The sequence below is a fragment of the Eleutherodactylus coqui genome, chromosome 13 (assembly GCF_035609145.1).
Source record: "Eleutherodactylus coqui strain aEleCoq1 chromosome 13, aEleCoq1.hap1, whole genome shotgun sequence".
Classification (NCBI taxonomy): Eukaryota; Metazoa; Chordata; class Amphibia; order Anura; family Eleutherodactylidae; genus Eleutherodactylus; species Eleutherodactylus coqui.
This window is the reverse complement of record NC_089849.1, coordinates 90,242,900-90,258,629: the sequence shown is the minus strand read 5'-3', so window position 1 is coordinate 90,258,629 and position 15,730 is coordinate 90,242,900. Positions and strand designations below refer to the sequence as shown.

Sequence of the window (15,730 nt, the reverse complement as noted above, 5' to 3'; positions counted from 1 at the left end):
GAGACACAGTTGTCTATCAGTGAGGTAGTAGTAAGGGCAGTAAGTCAGAGGGAGGAGCGCACAGAGGATTCGGAGGAAGAGCAGCAGGACGATGAGGTGACTGACCCCACCTGGTTTGCTACGCCTACTGAGGACAGGTCTTCAGAGGGGGAGGCAAGGGCAGGTTGCAAGAGGCAGTGCGGTGGCCAGGGGTAGAGGCAGGGCTAGACCGAATAATCCACCGAATAATCTACCAACTGTTTCCCCCTCGCGCCATGCCACCCTGCAGAGGCCGAGGTGCTCAAAGGTCTGGCAGTTTTTCACTGAGAGTGCAGACGACCGACGAACAGTGGTGTGCAACCTGTGTCGCGCCAAGATCAGCCGGGGAGCCACCACCACCAGCATACGCAGACATATGATGGCCAAGCACCCCACAAGGTGGGACGAAGGCGGTTCACCGCCTCCGGTTTGCACCGCTGCCTCTCCCCCTGTGCCCCAACCTGCCACTGAGATCCAACCCCCCTCTCAGGACACAGGCACTACCGTCTCCTGGCCTGCACCCACACCCTCACCTCCGCTGTCCTCGGCCCCATCCACCAATGTCTGTCAGCGCACCGTCCAGCCGTCGCTAGCGCAAGTGTTGGAGCGCAAGCGCAAGTACGCCGCCACGCACCCGCACGCTCAAGCGTTAAACGTGCACATAGCCAAATTTATCAGCCTGGAGATGCTGCCGTATAGGGTTGTGGAAACGGAGGCTTTCAAAAGTATGATGGCGGCGGCCCCGCACTACTCAGTTCCCAGTCGCCACAACTTTTCCCGATGTGCCGTCCCAGTCCCGCACGACCATGTCTCCCGCAACATTGTACGCGCCCTCACCAACGCGGTTACTGCCAAGGTCCACTTAACAACGGACACGTGGACAAGCACAGGCGGGCAGGGCCACTATATTTCCCTGACGGCACATTGGGTGAATTTAGTGTAGGCTGGGACAGAGTCAGAGCCTGGGACCGCTCACGTCCTACCCACCCCCAGAATTGCGGGCCCCAGCTCGGTGGTGGTATCTGCGGCGGTGTATGCTTCCTCCACTAAACCACCCTCCTCCTCCGCAACCTCTGTCTCGCAATCAAGATGTGTCAGCAGCAGCACGTCGGCAACAGTCGGTGTCGCGCGGTGTGGCAGCACAGCGGTGGGCAAGCGTCAGCAGGCCGTGCTGAAACTACTCAGCTTAGGAGATAAGTGGCACACGGCCCACGAACTGCTGCAGGGTCTGACAGAGCAGACCGACCGCTGGCTTGCGCCGCTGTGCCTCCAACCGGGCATGGTCGTGTGTGACAACGGCCATAACCTGGTGGCGGCTCTGCAGCTCGGCAGCCTCACGCACGTGCCATGCCTGGCCCACGTCTTTAATTTGGTGGTTCAGCGCTTTCTGAAAAGCTACCCACGCTTGTCAGACCTGCTCGGAAAGGTGCGCCGGCTCTGCGCACATTTCCGCAAGTCCCACGCGGACGCTGCCACCCTGCAACATCGGTTTAATCTGCCAGTGCACCGACTGCTGTGCGACGTGCCCACACGGTGGAACTCTACGCTCCACATGTTGGCCAGGCTCTATGAGCAGCGTAGAGCTATAGTGGAATACCAACTCCAACATGGGCGGCATAGTGGGAGTCAGCCTCCTCAATTCTTTACATAAGAGTGGGCCTGGTTGGCAGACATCTGCCAGGTCCTTGGAAACTTTGAGGAGTCTACCCAGATGGTGAGCGGGGATGCTGCAATCATTACCGTCACCATTCCTCTGCTATGCCTCTTAAGAAGTTCCCTGCAAAGCATAAAGGCAGACGCTTTGCGCTCGGAAACAGAGCCGGGGGAAGACAGTAGGTCGCTGGATAGTCAGAGCACCCTCCTGTCTATATCTCAGCGCGTTGAGGAGGAGGAGCATGAGGATGAGGAGGAGGGGGAAGAGACAACTTGGCCCACTGCTGTGGGTACCCATGCTGCTTGCCTGTCATCCTTTCAGCGTGTATGGCCTGAGGAGGATCCTGAAAGTGATCTTCCTAGTGAGGACAGCCATGTGTTGCGCACAGGTACCCTGGCACACATGGCGGACTTCATGTTAGGATGCCTTTCTCGTGACCCTCGCGTTACACGCATTCTGGCCACTACGGATTACTGGGTGTACACACTGCTCGACCCACGGTATAAGGAGAACCTTTCCACTCTGATACCCGAAGAGGAAAGGGGTTCGAGAGTGATGCTATACCACAGGACCCTGGCGGACAAGCTGATGGTAAAATTCCCATCTGACAGCGCTAGTGGCAGAAGGCGCAGTTCCGAGGGCCAGGTAGCAGGGGAGGCGCTGAGATCAGGCAGCATGTACAGCACAGCCAGGGGAACACTCTCTAAGGCCTTTGACAGCTTTCTGGCTCCCCAGCAAGACTGTGTCACCGCTCCCCAGTCAAGGCTGAGTCGGCGGGAGCACTGTAAAAGGATGGTGAGGGAGTACGTAGCCGATCGCACGACCGTCCTCCGTGACGCCTCTGCCCCCTACAACTACTGGGTGTCGAAGCTGGACACGTGGCCTGAACTAGCGCTGTATGCCCTGGAGGTGCTTGCTTGTCCTGCGCTAGCGTCTTGTCAGAGAGGGTGTTTAGTGCGGCTGGGGGAATCATCACAGATAAGCGTACCCGCCTGTCAACCGACAGTGCCGACAGGCTTACACTCATCAAGATGAACAAAGTCTGGATTTCCCCAGACTTCTCTTCTCCACCAGCGGACAGCAGCGATACGTAAGCAATACATAGGCTGCACCCGCGGATGGAAGCATCGTTCTCTATCACCATCAAAAACGGGGACATTTTTGCTTCATCAATCTGTGTATTATATTCCTCCTCCTCCTCCTCCTGCTCCTGCTCCTCCTCCTGAAACCTCACGTAATCACGCCGAACGGGCAATTTTTCTTAGGCCCACAAGGCTCAGTCATATCATTTTTGTAAACAATTTTTTTTTTTTTTTTTTAAATTCTTTATTTATTTATTTCAGATAATTATTCAATGACAACTGAGTAACAACTTTAAGAATCAATCTCGTTCACATAACCTGTTTAATACTGAGACACACAGGCAAAGTAGAAAAAATTTCCATGTAAACGTAGAAACATGTCAAATTGAATAATAGATCAGGTCTCGCCTAACTTCTTGGCTCCGTCTGCAGCACTTTCCACAATACACTATGCCGAACTTCGTGGCTTTATGCATTGTATAACATATTCAAAAGTAACTAATGAAACAGACTAGACACATAAGGGGTGCGTACAGGGTTGCGACTGAGCTTGTCGCTGATGGGGTTATGGCAGGGGGGGTGTGAGGTTGGGAGGGGGTGGGGGGGTGTTTTAGTTAGTTTGGGGGTTAAGTAATTGGCGGTATTCTTCCGTGTTTTGGAAGTCTATCCAGTGGTACCATGTTTTCCGGAACCTTTCTTGCGTACCCTTTAGTGCTGCAGAGAGGTCCTCCATCTCCTTAATCCAGTTGACTGTATTTAGCCATAGTGCCAGCGAAGGCGGAGCTGTCTGTCTCCATCGCCTCGCTATACACGACCTCGCCGCGTTCACCAAAAAGCAGACCACCGATTTTTTATAGGAAGCCAATGGGATGTCACTATGATGCAGGAGGAAGAACGCAGGCGTCCTCGGGAGGGTGTAGTGGGTAAATTTAGAGGTGACCCGCCAGACCTCTGACCAGTAGCCCGCCAGCACCGGACATTCCCAAAAGACGTGCAGCATGGTCCCCTGCTCCGTACCGCATCTCCAGCACGAAGGGGAGACCGACGGGAATATCTTATTCAGATGGGAGGGCACCCTGTACCATCTGGAGAGGATCTTAAAGCCAGATTCTTGTATTCTGCTGGAGATGGATGCAGAGTGTGTGATAGTGTATATTTTGTCTGTTTCCTCGGCGGTAAGGTTGATTCCCAATTCCCCTTCCCATTTTTCAATGTATCTTGGGGGGGGCGGTTCCCGGCTGTGAGACAAGGATATTGTAGATTCTAGATAGCGTGTGTCTCGAGGGGCCTTCTCCAGTGCAGATTGCTTCAAATTGTGTTTTTGGACGGGAAAACCTATTTGGCTGAGGTAGGGACTGTAGAAAGTGTCTAAGCTGTAGTATCTGCCAGAGTGGGAGAGGGGTTGGAACGGTGGGCCCTCTCAACGCGTCCACCGAAAGCCACTGGCCATTTTGTAGGAAGTGTTCTGCCCTATATCTGCCTTCTGTTAGCCAAGTGCGGAATACTCCCTTCTCTCCTCCCGGGTGGAAGTTCGGGTTTCCCAGGATCGGGAACAGTGGGGATGGCCTGGGGGATACGTCTATCCTCTCTAGTATTTTGGCAGCAGTTGACAATGTGGGGCCGATGGTGGGGTGTCGCATCACATCTCCCAGGCTGGGACCGTCCGACCAGGGAAGGGTCACCAACGGTGCCTGTGACGCCGTTTGTTCGATGGCTATCCACTGCTTGAGTGCAGCGTGCCGATGCCAGTCTATGATGCGTACCAGATGAGCCGCTTGGTGGTATTTCACAAAGTCCGGAAGCCCTAGGCCGCCCTCTTTTTTGGGTCTTGTCAGCGTATTACGTGCTATCCGGGATGTCTTTCCTGCCCATGTAAATGTGGTGGTGAGAGATAGGAGGTGTTGGAAGAAGCTCTTTGGGCCATGTATGGGGAGGGCTTGGATTAGGTAAAGGACTCTGGGGAGGAAATTCATTTTAATAATTGCTCCTCTGCCAAACCAAGAAAACGTACCTTTGGTCCACTGGCTGAGGTCTTGTCTGACCCTGTTTAGGAGCGCTGGGAAGTTAGCCGCGTATAAGTCCTCACTTCTCAGCGTTAAGTTTGTTCCTAGATATTTAATGTGGTCCCTTGCCCATGTGAAAGAGAAGAAGTCCTTGAGTTCCTCTACTAGGGATTGTGTGAGTGAAACGTTGAGCGCAGCTGACTTATGGTAGTTGATTTTGAAATTGGATAAAGCTGAATAATGTTTGAACTCGGCCATAAGGTTTGGTAAAGTAATTCGTGGGTCTGAGATAAAGAATAAAAGATAGTCTGCATAGGCCGCTATCTTGTGTTCGGTGTCGCCTGCTGTGATCCCGTGTATATTTGGGTTGGCGCGGATTTTGGTCAGCAATGGCTCAAGGCATAGGATGAAAATCAGTGGAGACAGAGGACACCCCTGCCTCGTACCGTTCGTAATGGGGAATGGTTCTGAGAGCTGACCATTTACTCTTACTGATGCTGTTGGGTGGGAGTATAGGCTCATGATCCATTGCAGCATGTTTGGTCCCATCCCCATATACGTCAACGTTGCAAACAGGAAATCCCACTCTACCCTGTCAAAAGCCTTATCTGCGTCTGTGGACAGTAGGCATGTTGGCAGAGGGAGTTTGTGCGCTGCTTGGATAAGGTTAATGGCTTTAGTTGTATTATCCCTTGCCTCTCTCATAGGGACGAAGCCCACTTGGTCTGTGTGGATTATGGCTTGCAGGTAGGGGGAGATCCTGTTTGCAAGTATTTTGGCGAATAGTTTCAGGTCCGCGTTTAGCAGGGATATTGGGCGGTAACTTTGGCACTGTGAGGGGTCTTTGCCTTCTTTAGGGATGACCGAGATGTTAGCAGTTAGGGTGTCTCTGGGGATTTCGCTCCCGCTGGTTATGGAGTTAAATGCCTGGATAAAATGGGGGGCCAGCGTTTCCGCGTATTTCTTAATAGTACGTTAAAGTAATCCCGTCGGGTCCCGGGGCTTTTCCGGGCCGTGAGGCTGCGAGCGCTTCTGCCAGCTCGCTTGGCGAGATAGGTGCTTCCATCCTGTCTATTGCCTCCTGCGGGAGTTTACAAAGGTTCGCCTGCTGCAGGTATTCTCGAATTGAGGCTCTCTTTTGCTCTCTCGCCTGGGTAGACTGTGGGGGAGCTAAGTTGTAAAGAGAGTGGTAGTATTCCCGAAAGGCCCTGGCTATTTGTTGCGGTGAGTGTTGTACTTGGCCTTTGGAGTTATTGATGTTCGGAACGTATGTGCTGGCTCTAGTGGACCGCAGTGCTCGTGCCAGTGTACGACTGGGTTTATCTCCAAACCCATAAAAATGCCGCCTGCATTTCGCTATGCCTGCTTTGGCCCTCTCCAGGCAGTAAGAGCGGACCTTTTCCCTTAGTTGGAACAGTTCTGCCCCGCTAGCGCTGTCGTGGGTAGTTTTATGGCTAGACTCTAACTCCTGGACCCGGTCCAGTAGCTTTTTAAGGTGCGCGGACCTTTCCTTTTTAATGCGGGAGCCTATATTAACGCACTGACCACGAATTACGCATTTGTGCGCCTCCCAGATCGTTAGTGGGTCTACGTCCGGCGTTGTGTTGAGAGTGAAATAGTCTGTAATCGTTTTATGTATTTCGTCCGAGATTACCGGGTCTTGGAGGAAGGACTCATTGAATCGCCAATGCCATGTCCTGTTATGTAGGGATGGTAATTTTACTGTTAGTGTGATCATGGCGTGGTCTGAAAAGGTAATGTTGTCTATTGTTGCTGATACTAGGGACGATAGTGTGGAATGTTGGAGGAAGTAGTCGATTCTGGAATACGTGTTGTGTGGGTGTGAGAAGAATGTGTAATCTTTGGTCGTGGGATGCAGTATTCTCCATGGATCAACCAATTGGTGACTGTGTAGTGTACGCTTGATCCTACGGTGTACGGAGACGGAATGGCTGTCAGATCCTTTGGATGTGTCTATCCGTGGGTCCAGGGGGACATTGAAGTCACCTCCTAGCACCAGGGTGCCCTCTCTGAATTCCTCGAAGTCCTCCAGGAGCCTCTCGAGAAAGGCCACCTGGTCGGAGTTGGGGGAATAAACCGCGGCAAATGTGAATGGTGTGCTGGCGAGCTTACCTTTGATGAACAGGTACCTGCCTCCCAGGTCGTAGCGCGTCTCCCCATGCTCCCATGGAACGGAGTTGGCCAGGAGAATTGAGACCCCTTTGGACTTTGACTCCGCATTCGTACTGTGGTATGCCTTTGGGAATCTGGTGTCCGCGAACCTCGGGCAGGCGTCCAGCACGAAGGCCACCTGTGCCCTCCTCCTCCGGAGTAGATGGAGGATGGAGGACCTCTTCTCTGGTACGTTTAAGCCCTGCGCATTAATTGAAATTATCAAAAGGTTATTAGGATCCGTTGACATGGCACCTCTGATCTTTGGGGTTGTTACTAGAGGATTAGCTCCGGGATGGGAGGGAGGACGTGGTGTGCAGAGGGAATAGGTGGGGGAGGATGTGGCGGGGGGGGGGGGGGAGGGGGGTCAGTTGGGGGGGACACACGACACAATAGGGAAAACACAATGACTAGGAGGTTAACCTCTAACCAGCCTAGTGTTTGGCCGCTACAACTTAATCAGGGAGCCTGGTGCCCCCGAAACCGTGAGGCCGGACCAGGTCCCCTGATACCCTACTGGGGGAAAACGTGGAAGTGCACCGAATCAGCAAGGCCGCCTCCGGGCTCTCAAGTCTGTTAACCAAATCTGGAGGGAATATGACCGCTTTCTTTTCTTGTGTAGGTTTCTTTCTTTTACGATCTTGCCTGGGAGCTCCAGGCCGCCGCCAATGAGGGATCTGCTGTGCGGGGGAACAATTGCGGGAACTGCTGTTGTTATCGTCCACTTTTTGTGTGTCCGTCTTCGCTTGTGGGTACTTTCTGTCGAACTATCCACGGCGGAAACGAATGGAAACATAGTCAGTGAGACCCATGCTCTGTATATGTGGTGTATAACTCAAATTCCAGGGCTGGGGTGTTGGTTTCCTCATCCTGGGAGACTCTTTTGCTCAGGGGATTGTGGGGCCAAAGTCCATCGGTTCGGTCCAGTCCGGTATTGGCACCGCTGGTACCTCCAGGAACCTAAACGCTCCTTCTAGGTCTGACGGGGATCTGACCGTAAAGATGCGCCCTCTCTTCCGTAGGATCAAATGGAAAGGGTGACCCCATTTGTATGTGGCCTCTGCTCTGCGCGCTGCCTCAAGCAAGGGGCGGATCAATCTCGTGCTGTTGAGAGTCAGCCTGGAGACGTCGGACAAGATGGTGATCTCCGCTCCCTTGAATTTGACTGGGCCTCTTTCCCACGCCAGCCTTTGGATTTCTTCTTTCTGCCTATAGAAGTGCACCCGGCATATTACATCCCTCGGCATATTGGCGTTCCGTGTTCTGCCTCCTAGCGTCCTGTGAACCCTGTCCAATTCTATTATTCGGTCCTCCGGCCGCTGCATTAATTTATTGAAGATGGCCGTTTCACAGTCATGCAGCGCATCTGGGGGTACGTCTTCTGGCAGGCCTCGCAGTTTTAAGTTGTTGCGGCGCCCCCTGTTCTCGATGTCATCGAGATGAAAGGTCAGGTCTCTAATCTGTCTCTGCTGTCTTTCTATTGTTAGAGAAAGTTGTTGAAAGTCCGTAGTCGAGACCTCTGGGTTTTCCTCAAGGGCCGCCACCCGCTCTGTGAGTGCCTGTACTGCGTGACTGACTGTCGCGATGGCTTTGTCATGTTTTTCTTCAATGCGTCGCAGTTGCGTCTCGAGGTCTGTCTTGGTGGGTAACGCACGAATCATGACCCATAGGGCTTGCAGTGTTTGAGAGTCATCTGCAGGCGGTGTTATCAGGTTGTCGGGGGTCGTCTTTGCAGGTGGCTGTGTGAGGTAATGGCCGGATGGTGACTGGCTAGTGCGGGGGGGGGGGGAAGGGGGGGGGGGGGGTCGGGGGCCCTCTTCTTCTCCTGTAGTGTGGGCTGCCTTTTCTTTTGTGGGTCGTGTGGAGACTTCTGTGAGGCTGTCCCTTACTGTCATGCCCCAGATTGGGTGTTGCAGCATCTCCCTTTCTCCCTTTGCAGTGTATTGGGCTAACGTGTTCCTCCTGTGGTGTCCCCGGGTCTGCTGCCCCCTTCCCCTTACTGACCTTCATAGTTGTCCCTCCTGGGAGTAGCGTTAATGCGTTTGCTGCATACCGGGGTCCCTTCACCTCGTGGTGTCTCGACGCCATGTTGCTTAGGGGAGAGGGGGGGGGGGGGGGGATCTTCCTCCGTCCACCGAATCTGCATGTGGAGCCTCTGCTCCCCGGTCTTGCTGTGGGGTATGTTCCGCTTCCCTGTGCAGGGGTATAAAGGTGTCTGCGCCGTTCTCCGTCCCCTTTTCTGCCGGGTCCGGCGCCTCAGCCTCGCTGGCGGGCTTTCCGTGGGGACCCGGCGCCATGTTGGTGGGATTTGACAGCGCTCCCGCGTCGCTCGGCATCGGGGAGCCCTTCTCCTCTCTCCGCAGCTTCTCCTGCCCCTGGTTGCCTGGCGACGGCGTCCTCCTTGTGTCTGCCGCTATTGCAGGTAAGGGCACTTCTTCTTCCCTACGGGGCTGCGGGGCCGGCACCACGTGTGCGTCGGCGGGGTTTCGCTGTGTCCCGGCGCTCGCTACGCTGAGGAACCTGCTGATGGGTGATCCGCGGGACTGCGGCTGGCTCACCCTTCTCTTCCCCACCCTGGTCATCTTTCGTGGGTCTTGGTGGCTGATTTAATTCCCCGTTTTGGAGGCTAGCGGCGGCGGAGCTCCGGAGCCTGCGACCTTACGCTTCCATGGCTAGCCACGCCCCCCTTTGTAAACAATTTTTATACGTTTCAATGCTCATTAAAGCGTTGAAACTTTCACCTCAACCAATTTTTATTTTAACTGGGCTGCCTCCAGGCCTAGTTACCAATTAAGCCACATTAACCAAAGCGATTAATGGGTTTCACCTGCCATCTTGGTTGGGCATGGGCAATTTTTCTGAGGTACATTAGTACTGTTGGTACACCAATTTTTTGGGGCCCTCGTCTACAGTGTAATCCAATTAATTTTTTGCCCACCTGCATTAAACATGACATTACCTCAGCTGTCATGGACAATGCAATGGGATATATTTATGTACCGCCGGTGGGTTCCAGGGAGCCACCCATGCTGTCGGTCCACACGGAGTTGTAACTGCATGTGTCCACTTCTAAAGAACCCCAGTCTGACTGGGGCATGCAGTGTGGGCCGAAGCCCACCTGCATTAAACATGACATTACCTCAGCTATGATGGGCAATGCAATGGGATATATTTATGTACCGCCGGTGGGTTCCTGGCACCCACCCATGCTGTGTGTCCACACGGACTTCACAATAGGGAGTTGTACCTGCCTGTGTCTATGAATTAAAAAGCCCGGTCAGGTTGGGGCATGCAGTGTGGGCCGAAGCCCACCTGCATTTAATCTGACGTTAGCTCTGCTGTCCAGGGCACTGCAATGGGATACATTTATGTACAGCGGGTGGGTTCCAGGGAGCCACCCATGCTGTGGGTGCACACGGAATTCCCATTGCGGAGTTGTACCTGCCTGTGACTATTTATAAAAAACCGCGGTCTAACTGGGGCATGCAGACACCTTGACAGAATGAATAGTGTGTGGCACATAGGTTCCCCATTGCTATGCCCACGTGTGCAGCTCCTGATGGCGGTGGCACAGGATTAGATTTCTGATTGCTTCTGTACAGCATTGTGGGCTATCGCTCCGCCCCTTTTAAAGAGGGTCACTGCCTAGCCGTGCCAACCCTCTGCAGTGTGTGCCTGCGGTTCCTCCTCATGGCAGACGCACTTATAAATAGACATGAGTGTGCGGGGGGGGGGTTGGGCAGCATGTAACCCAGGAGAAGTGGCAGCGGAGTGTCATGCAGGCAGTGATTGTGCTTTGTTGGAGGTAGTGTGGTGCTTAGCTAAGGTATGCCTTGCTAATGAGGGCTTTTCAGATGTTAAAGTTGTTGGGAGGGGGGGGGGCACTCTTGCCGCTATTGTGGCTTAATAGTGGGACCTGGGAACTTGAGATGCAGCCCAACATGTAGCCCCTCGCCTGCCCTATCCGTTGCTGTGTCGTTCCCATCACTTTCTTGAATTGCCCAGATTTTCACAAACGAAAACCTTAGCGAGCATCGGCGATATACAAAAATGCTCGGGTCGCCCATTGACTTCAATGGGGTTCGTTATTCGAAACGAACCCTCGAGCATCGCGAAATTTTCGTCCCGAGTAACGAGCACCCGAGCATTTTGGTGCTCGCTTATCTCTATTCTCAACCCCTTAGTGACCAAAAGTAATTCTGACATGCTTTATTCGCCACATATTGTACTTCATTTAGGTAAAAATGGACTAATAGAATTTGTGTATTAAAAGCGTCAAAATTGGGAACATTTTGGGAAAATTGGCATTTTTTTCACATTTTCAACTGCAATATGTCAAAGATGTGCAAACATACTGTAAAAAATTTTTGTTGTTAAATCGTTTGCTGCACTTAAACTGAACAATTATCGTTCAGTTTCACTTGTTTATTGTTCAATGTATGTTTTATTGAAAATCAGTAAGGTATGCAGTCAGTCATATTTGCATTGGAATTTCTCATTAGACAAACAGACAGGGAAGAAAAAAAAAAGAAGAAAATATTAATAAAAACTATCATTGGCACGATACAGTATTGTCGGAAGTCCATCAATATCTGTATTTTCTCCTTTAATTATTTATGTAGGTTCTTCCTTAGGTGTACCCAAGTCGGATGTGTGTGCCTTCTTACATAAAAGGGGTTGTCCCGCGGCAGCAAGTTGGGGTATACACTTCTGTATGGCCATATTAATGCACTTTGTAATGTACATTGTGCATTAAATATGAGCCATACAGAAGTTATTCACTTACCTGCTCCGTTACTGGCGTCCCCGTCGCCATGGCTCCGTCTAATTTCGCTGTCTTCTTGCTTTTTTAGAGGCGGTTGCGCTGTGCGATCTTCTCCCCTTCTGCTCGGTCCGGGCACGAGCGACGTTCTGGCCCCGCCCCCTTCTACGCGTCATCGCGTAGCTCCGCCCTGTCACGTGTGCCGATTCCAGCCAATCAGGAGGCTGGAATCGGCAATGGAACGCACAGAGCCCACGGTGCACCATGGGAGAAGACCCGCGGTGCACCATGGGAGAAAACCGCAGTGCATCCCTGGGAAAGGACTGGCGGCCATCTTAGGGAGAAGATTTTTTAAAGTCCTTATTTCGTCGGATCGGTAAGTAGCAAGCGGTCTAAAAACCGCTTTAATTTGCTATTTTATGCCGGGGGGGGGGATGGGTGTAAGGTAAAATATTGAGGCTTGCCGCGAGACAACCCCTTTAACATTTATTAATATAATGTAACCAAATAACCTAGAATTTAATGTGCTTAGGTTTCTGGGTGGGGAGGGTGAACCTCCCAACTCCAGCTATATACTTGGCGTCGGGCTTTCAGCTCCGGCGCCAACCTTGCAAATGGTGAAAGGGAAAAAGATAAGGTGAGGACAACATTGGGTGAGAGAGGAAGATTGGTACAGTGGGGGTTATCGGGGAGGTAGAGGGAGGGGTTTGTTTGCGGCCCTATGTGGGCCAGTGTGGGCAGGGGCATGACCAGCCGGCGGCGGCCTTTCAGGTGCGGATGTCATCTGTCATGTTAGCATTTATTATCAATGTTTAAGGTTGGAACACACCGTTCGTTATCCATGGATTGAATTTGGGGGATGAGCGGAAGCTTATCCAGATCGCCCATGTGGCGTAGTGTACGGAGTATTTAGAGTCGTCTCTCGCCCTCAGTTCTTCCATGTGCATGATGTCGTCCATGGCTTTTACCCACATCAGGCGTGTAGGGGGTTCTGTGGAGTTCCATAACTGAGGTATCACCTGTCTTGCAGCTAATAGGAAGAATCTGAGTACTCCCTTCTTGTTTAATTTTATAGAGCCTGGTAGGATGGAAAGAAGGGCGATCTCCGGGGTAAGGGATATTTTTCCCCGGGTGAGAGAGTTGTATAGGGCATTTATCTCCTTCCATAACGGGGAGACCCTTGGGCAAGCCCACCCTATGTGGATCATCGACCCTAGGCTGTCCAAACATCTCCAGCAGTTACTACTGATGTTGGGATACATTTTAGCTAAGCGTTCCGGGGTTCGGTACCACCTAGATAAAATTTTATAGTTTAGCTCTTGGTATTTACCGGAGATCGACATTTTATGAGTCATGGTTATCGATTTGGCCCAGTCGTTTTCCTCCAGGTGTCGTCCCAGATCCCTTTCCTAGCCTTTTTTGAATCTCATCTCAGTGTCTCGCGCCTCCCTGGTTATCAGCATGTCGTAGACCACGGAGATTTCACCTCTTCTGTCAGGAGATGTCGCACATAGCTCTTCGAATGGTGTGGATTGCTGCGTTAACTCTGAAGCCTGACCTTGCGTTTGGATGAAATGGTTTAGTTGCATGTGTTGGAACCACGCACCGGCTACCAGGGCTCCTTCTCCTCCTATCTCTTCTATTGATTTGATCCTACCCTCCTTCGTTACGTCCCGGAGTCTAGGAACCGGTATCTCCAACCTTTCTAGGAGTGGCAAGCCCCGTGTTCCCAGCGGGAAGTCTGGGTTACCTACTATCGGTGTCCAGGGGCCGGGTATTGATACCAGCCCTGATCTAGCTGCGAAGCTATCCCATTGTTTTAATATTGTATCCAGGAATGGTGATACTGTGATCCCCCTTCTTCCTAGCTTCCCTTTCAGCCAGAACACTCCCTGCGCTTTAAATAGGGTTGAGTCCTGTTCAAGTTCCACCCAGCGTTTTGAAGCTCTCCGTAGCAATATATCAAGCACACATTTACTTATTGCTGCTTTATGATATTTTGTGAGATCAGGGAGTCCCACTCCCCCCATTGTCTTTTTTTGTGTTAGGATTTTGTAGTTTAACCTAGGTCTGGAGTTACTCCAAACAAACCTCGTCAGCGCTCTTCTCAGTCTTGTGAAGAAGCTTTTTGGGACCTGGATCGGCAGAGTCTGAAACAGGCAGAGGAACCTGGGGAGGGCGTTCATTTTAATCGTATTGATCCTGCCAAACCATGACAGGTTTAGTGATCTCCACCACCCCAGGTCCCTCTCCAGCGATGCGCAGAGGCCTCCGTGGTTGAGGTTAAATAGATTGTCTAATTTGGAGGGGATATGGACTCCAAGGTATTTAATATGGTCCTCTTTCCATCTCAGCGGGAAGCTAGATTTTAGTCTGGTGGTTTCTGAGGCAGGTATGGTTATGTTTAGAATTTCTGACTTGTGTAGGTTTATTTTAAAATTGCTAAACTGGCTGTATTTTTTGAACTTTTGTAGTATGATTGGGGTCAGTCAGGTATATAAGCAAATCGTTCGCAAATGATGCAATTTTGTGTTCGGAATTTGGGGTTTGATATCCTCTTATGCCTGTGTTCTGTCTTATCGCGTTTGCGAGGGATTCCATGACTAGCACGTAGAGGGTGGGTGATAGGGGGCAACCCTGTCTCGTGCCATTGCGTATAGCTACCGGGTCTGAGAGTCTGCCATTGATCCGAATCCGTGCCGTAGGGCTGTCATATAGGGCCATGATCCAGCTACGTAGCCTGGGGCCAAGGCCTATTTTTTGGAGTGTGGCCGCTAGGAAACCCCAATCCACCCTATCGAATGCCTTCTCTGCGTCGACCGAGAGAAGGCATAGGGGTGTCCCCTCACTTTGGGCTCTTCCAACCAGTGACAGAGCTCGTATGGTGTTGTCCCTTGCCTCGCGGCCCGGGACAAACCCCACCTGGTCTCCATGTATCAGCCCTGGCACGAGGGGTTGTAGTTGCGTGGCAATTATTTTGGCGAAAATTTTCGTATCCACGTTTAGGAGTGATATGGGCCGATAGCTTCCACATTAAAGTGGGTCTTTGCCTGGTTTCGGTATCACTGTTATGGTTGCTTGTAGTGCTTGGGGTGGGAACGGGGAGGACCTGGAGATTGCATTAAATGATTGGGTGATTAGGGGAGCCAGTAGGTCCCCAAAGGTTTTATAAAATCTGGGTGTGAACCCGTCGGGTCCTGGGCTTTTACCGATTTTGAGACTCTGTATTCCCTCCAATATTTCCTGCTCTGTTACGTCGACTTCTAGTTTCTCCGGTTCCTCGCTGGGGACGGGGCCTGGGGCATACTCATCCAAGTACGTAGCCATACCCGTGTCTCCGGGTTTCTCGTGGGTCTTCCCGCCCTCTCCTATGTTGTAAAGGTCTTTATAATATCTGTGAAAACACTCAGTTATTTCTGTGCTTGTATGGACTTTCTTTCCCTCAGGAGAGGTAAGCGCAAAAATCTATGAATGTGATTCCTGCAGGTTAAGCGCTCTCGCCAGCCAGGCGCTGCACTTATTCCCATATTCATAATATCCCCCTCTCAGTTTATCTCTGGCGCAAAGGGAGGTCTGGTCCATCAAGGCTAGGATTTGATGGCATAACAGTGAGATCTCTGTGCCTCGGGGAGGTGTTGCTTTAGTTTTATTAGCTTGCTCTGCAATGTCTAGCTTTGTTAAAAGATCTGTTAGTTTACCGTCTCTCTCTCTCTTTTAAGTCTGGTGCCATGTGAAATATAGATCCCCCGAATGGCACATTTCAGGGCCTCCCATTTAATAGGTGGGGCTGTTTCGTATGTCTTGTGTATTTCTATAAAATCTCTGATAACCTGATGTACTTCATTTAGGCAGCATGAGTCTCCAAGAAGATCATTCAGGCGCCAATAGCGTTGTAAGTTTCCTATGTCACTCTTCTCTAGAGCCCCATATACCGGTGCGTGGTCCAACCACACAATCCTACCAATCGAGCTTGTGGGCGCTAGGTCTAGGAGAGCATGTGAGACGTATAAATAGTCTAGTCTACTATAGCTGTTATGTG

At 51.6% G+C, this 15,730-nt stretch overlaps 1 pseudogene; it reads right to left on the bottom strand.

Moving 5' to 3' along the window:
• Window positions 1-15,730, bottom strand: part of LOC136587420 (zinc finger protein 27-like) — a 51,164-nt pseudogene that overhangs the window by 26,846 nt on the left and 8,588 nt on the right.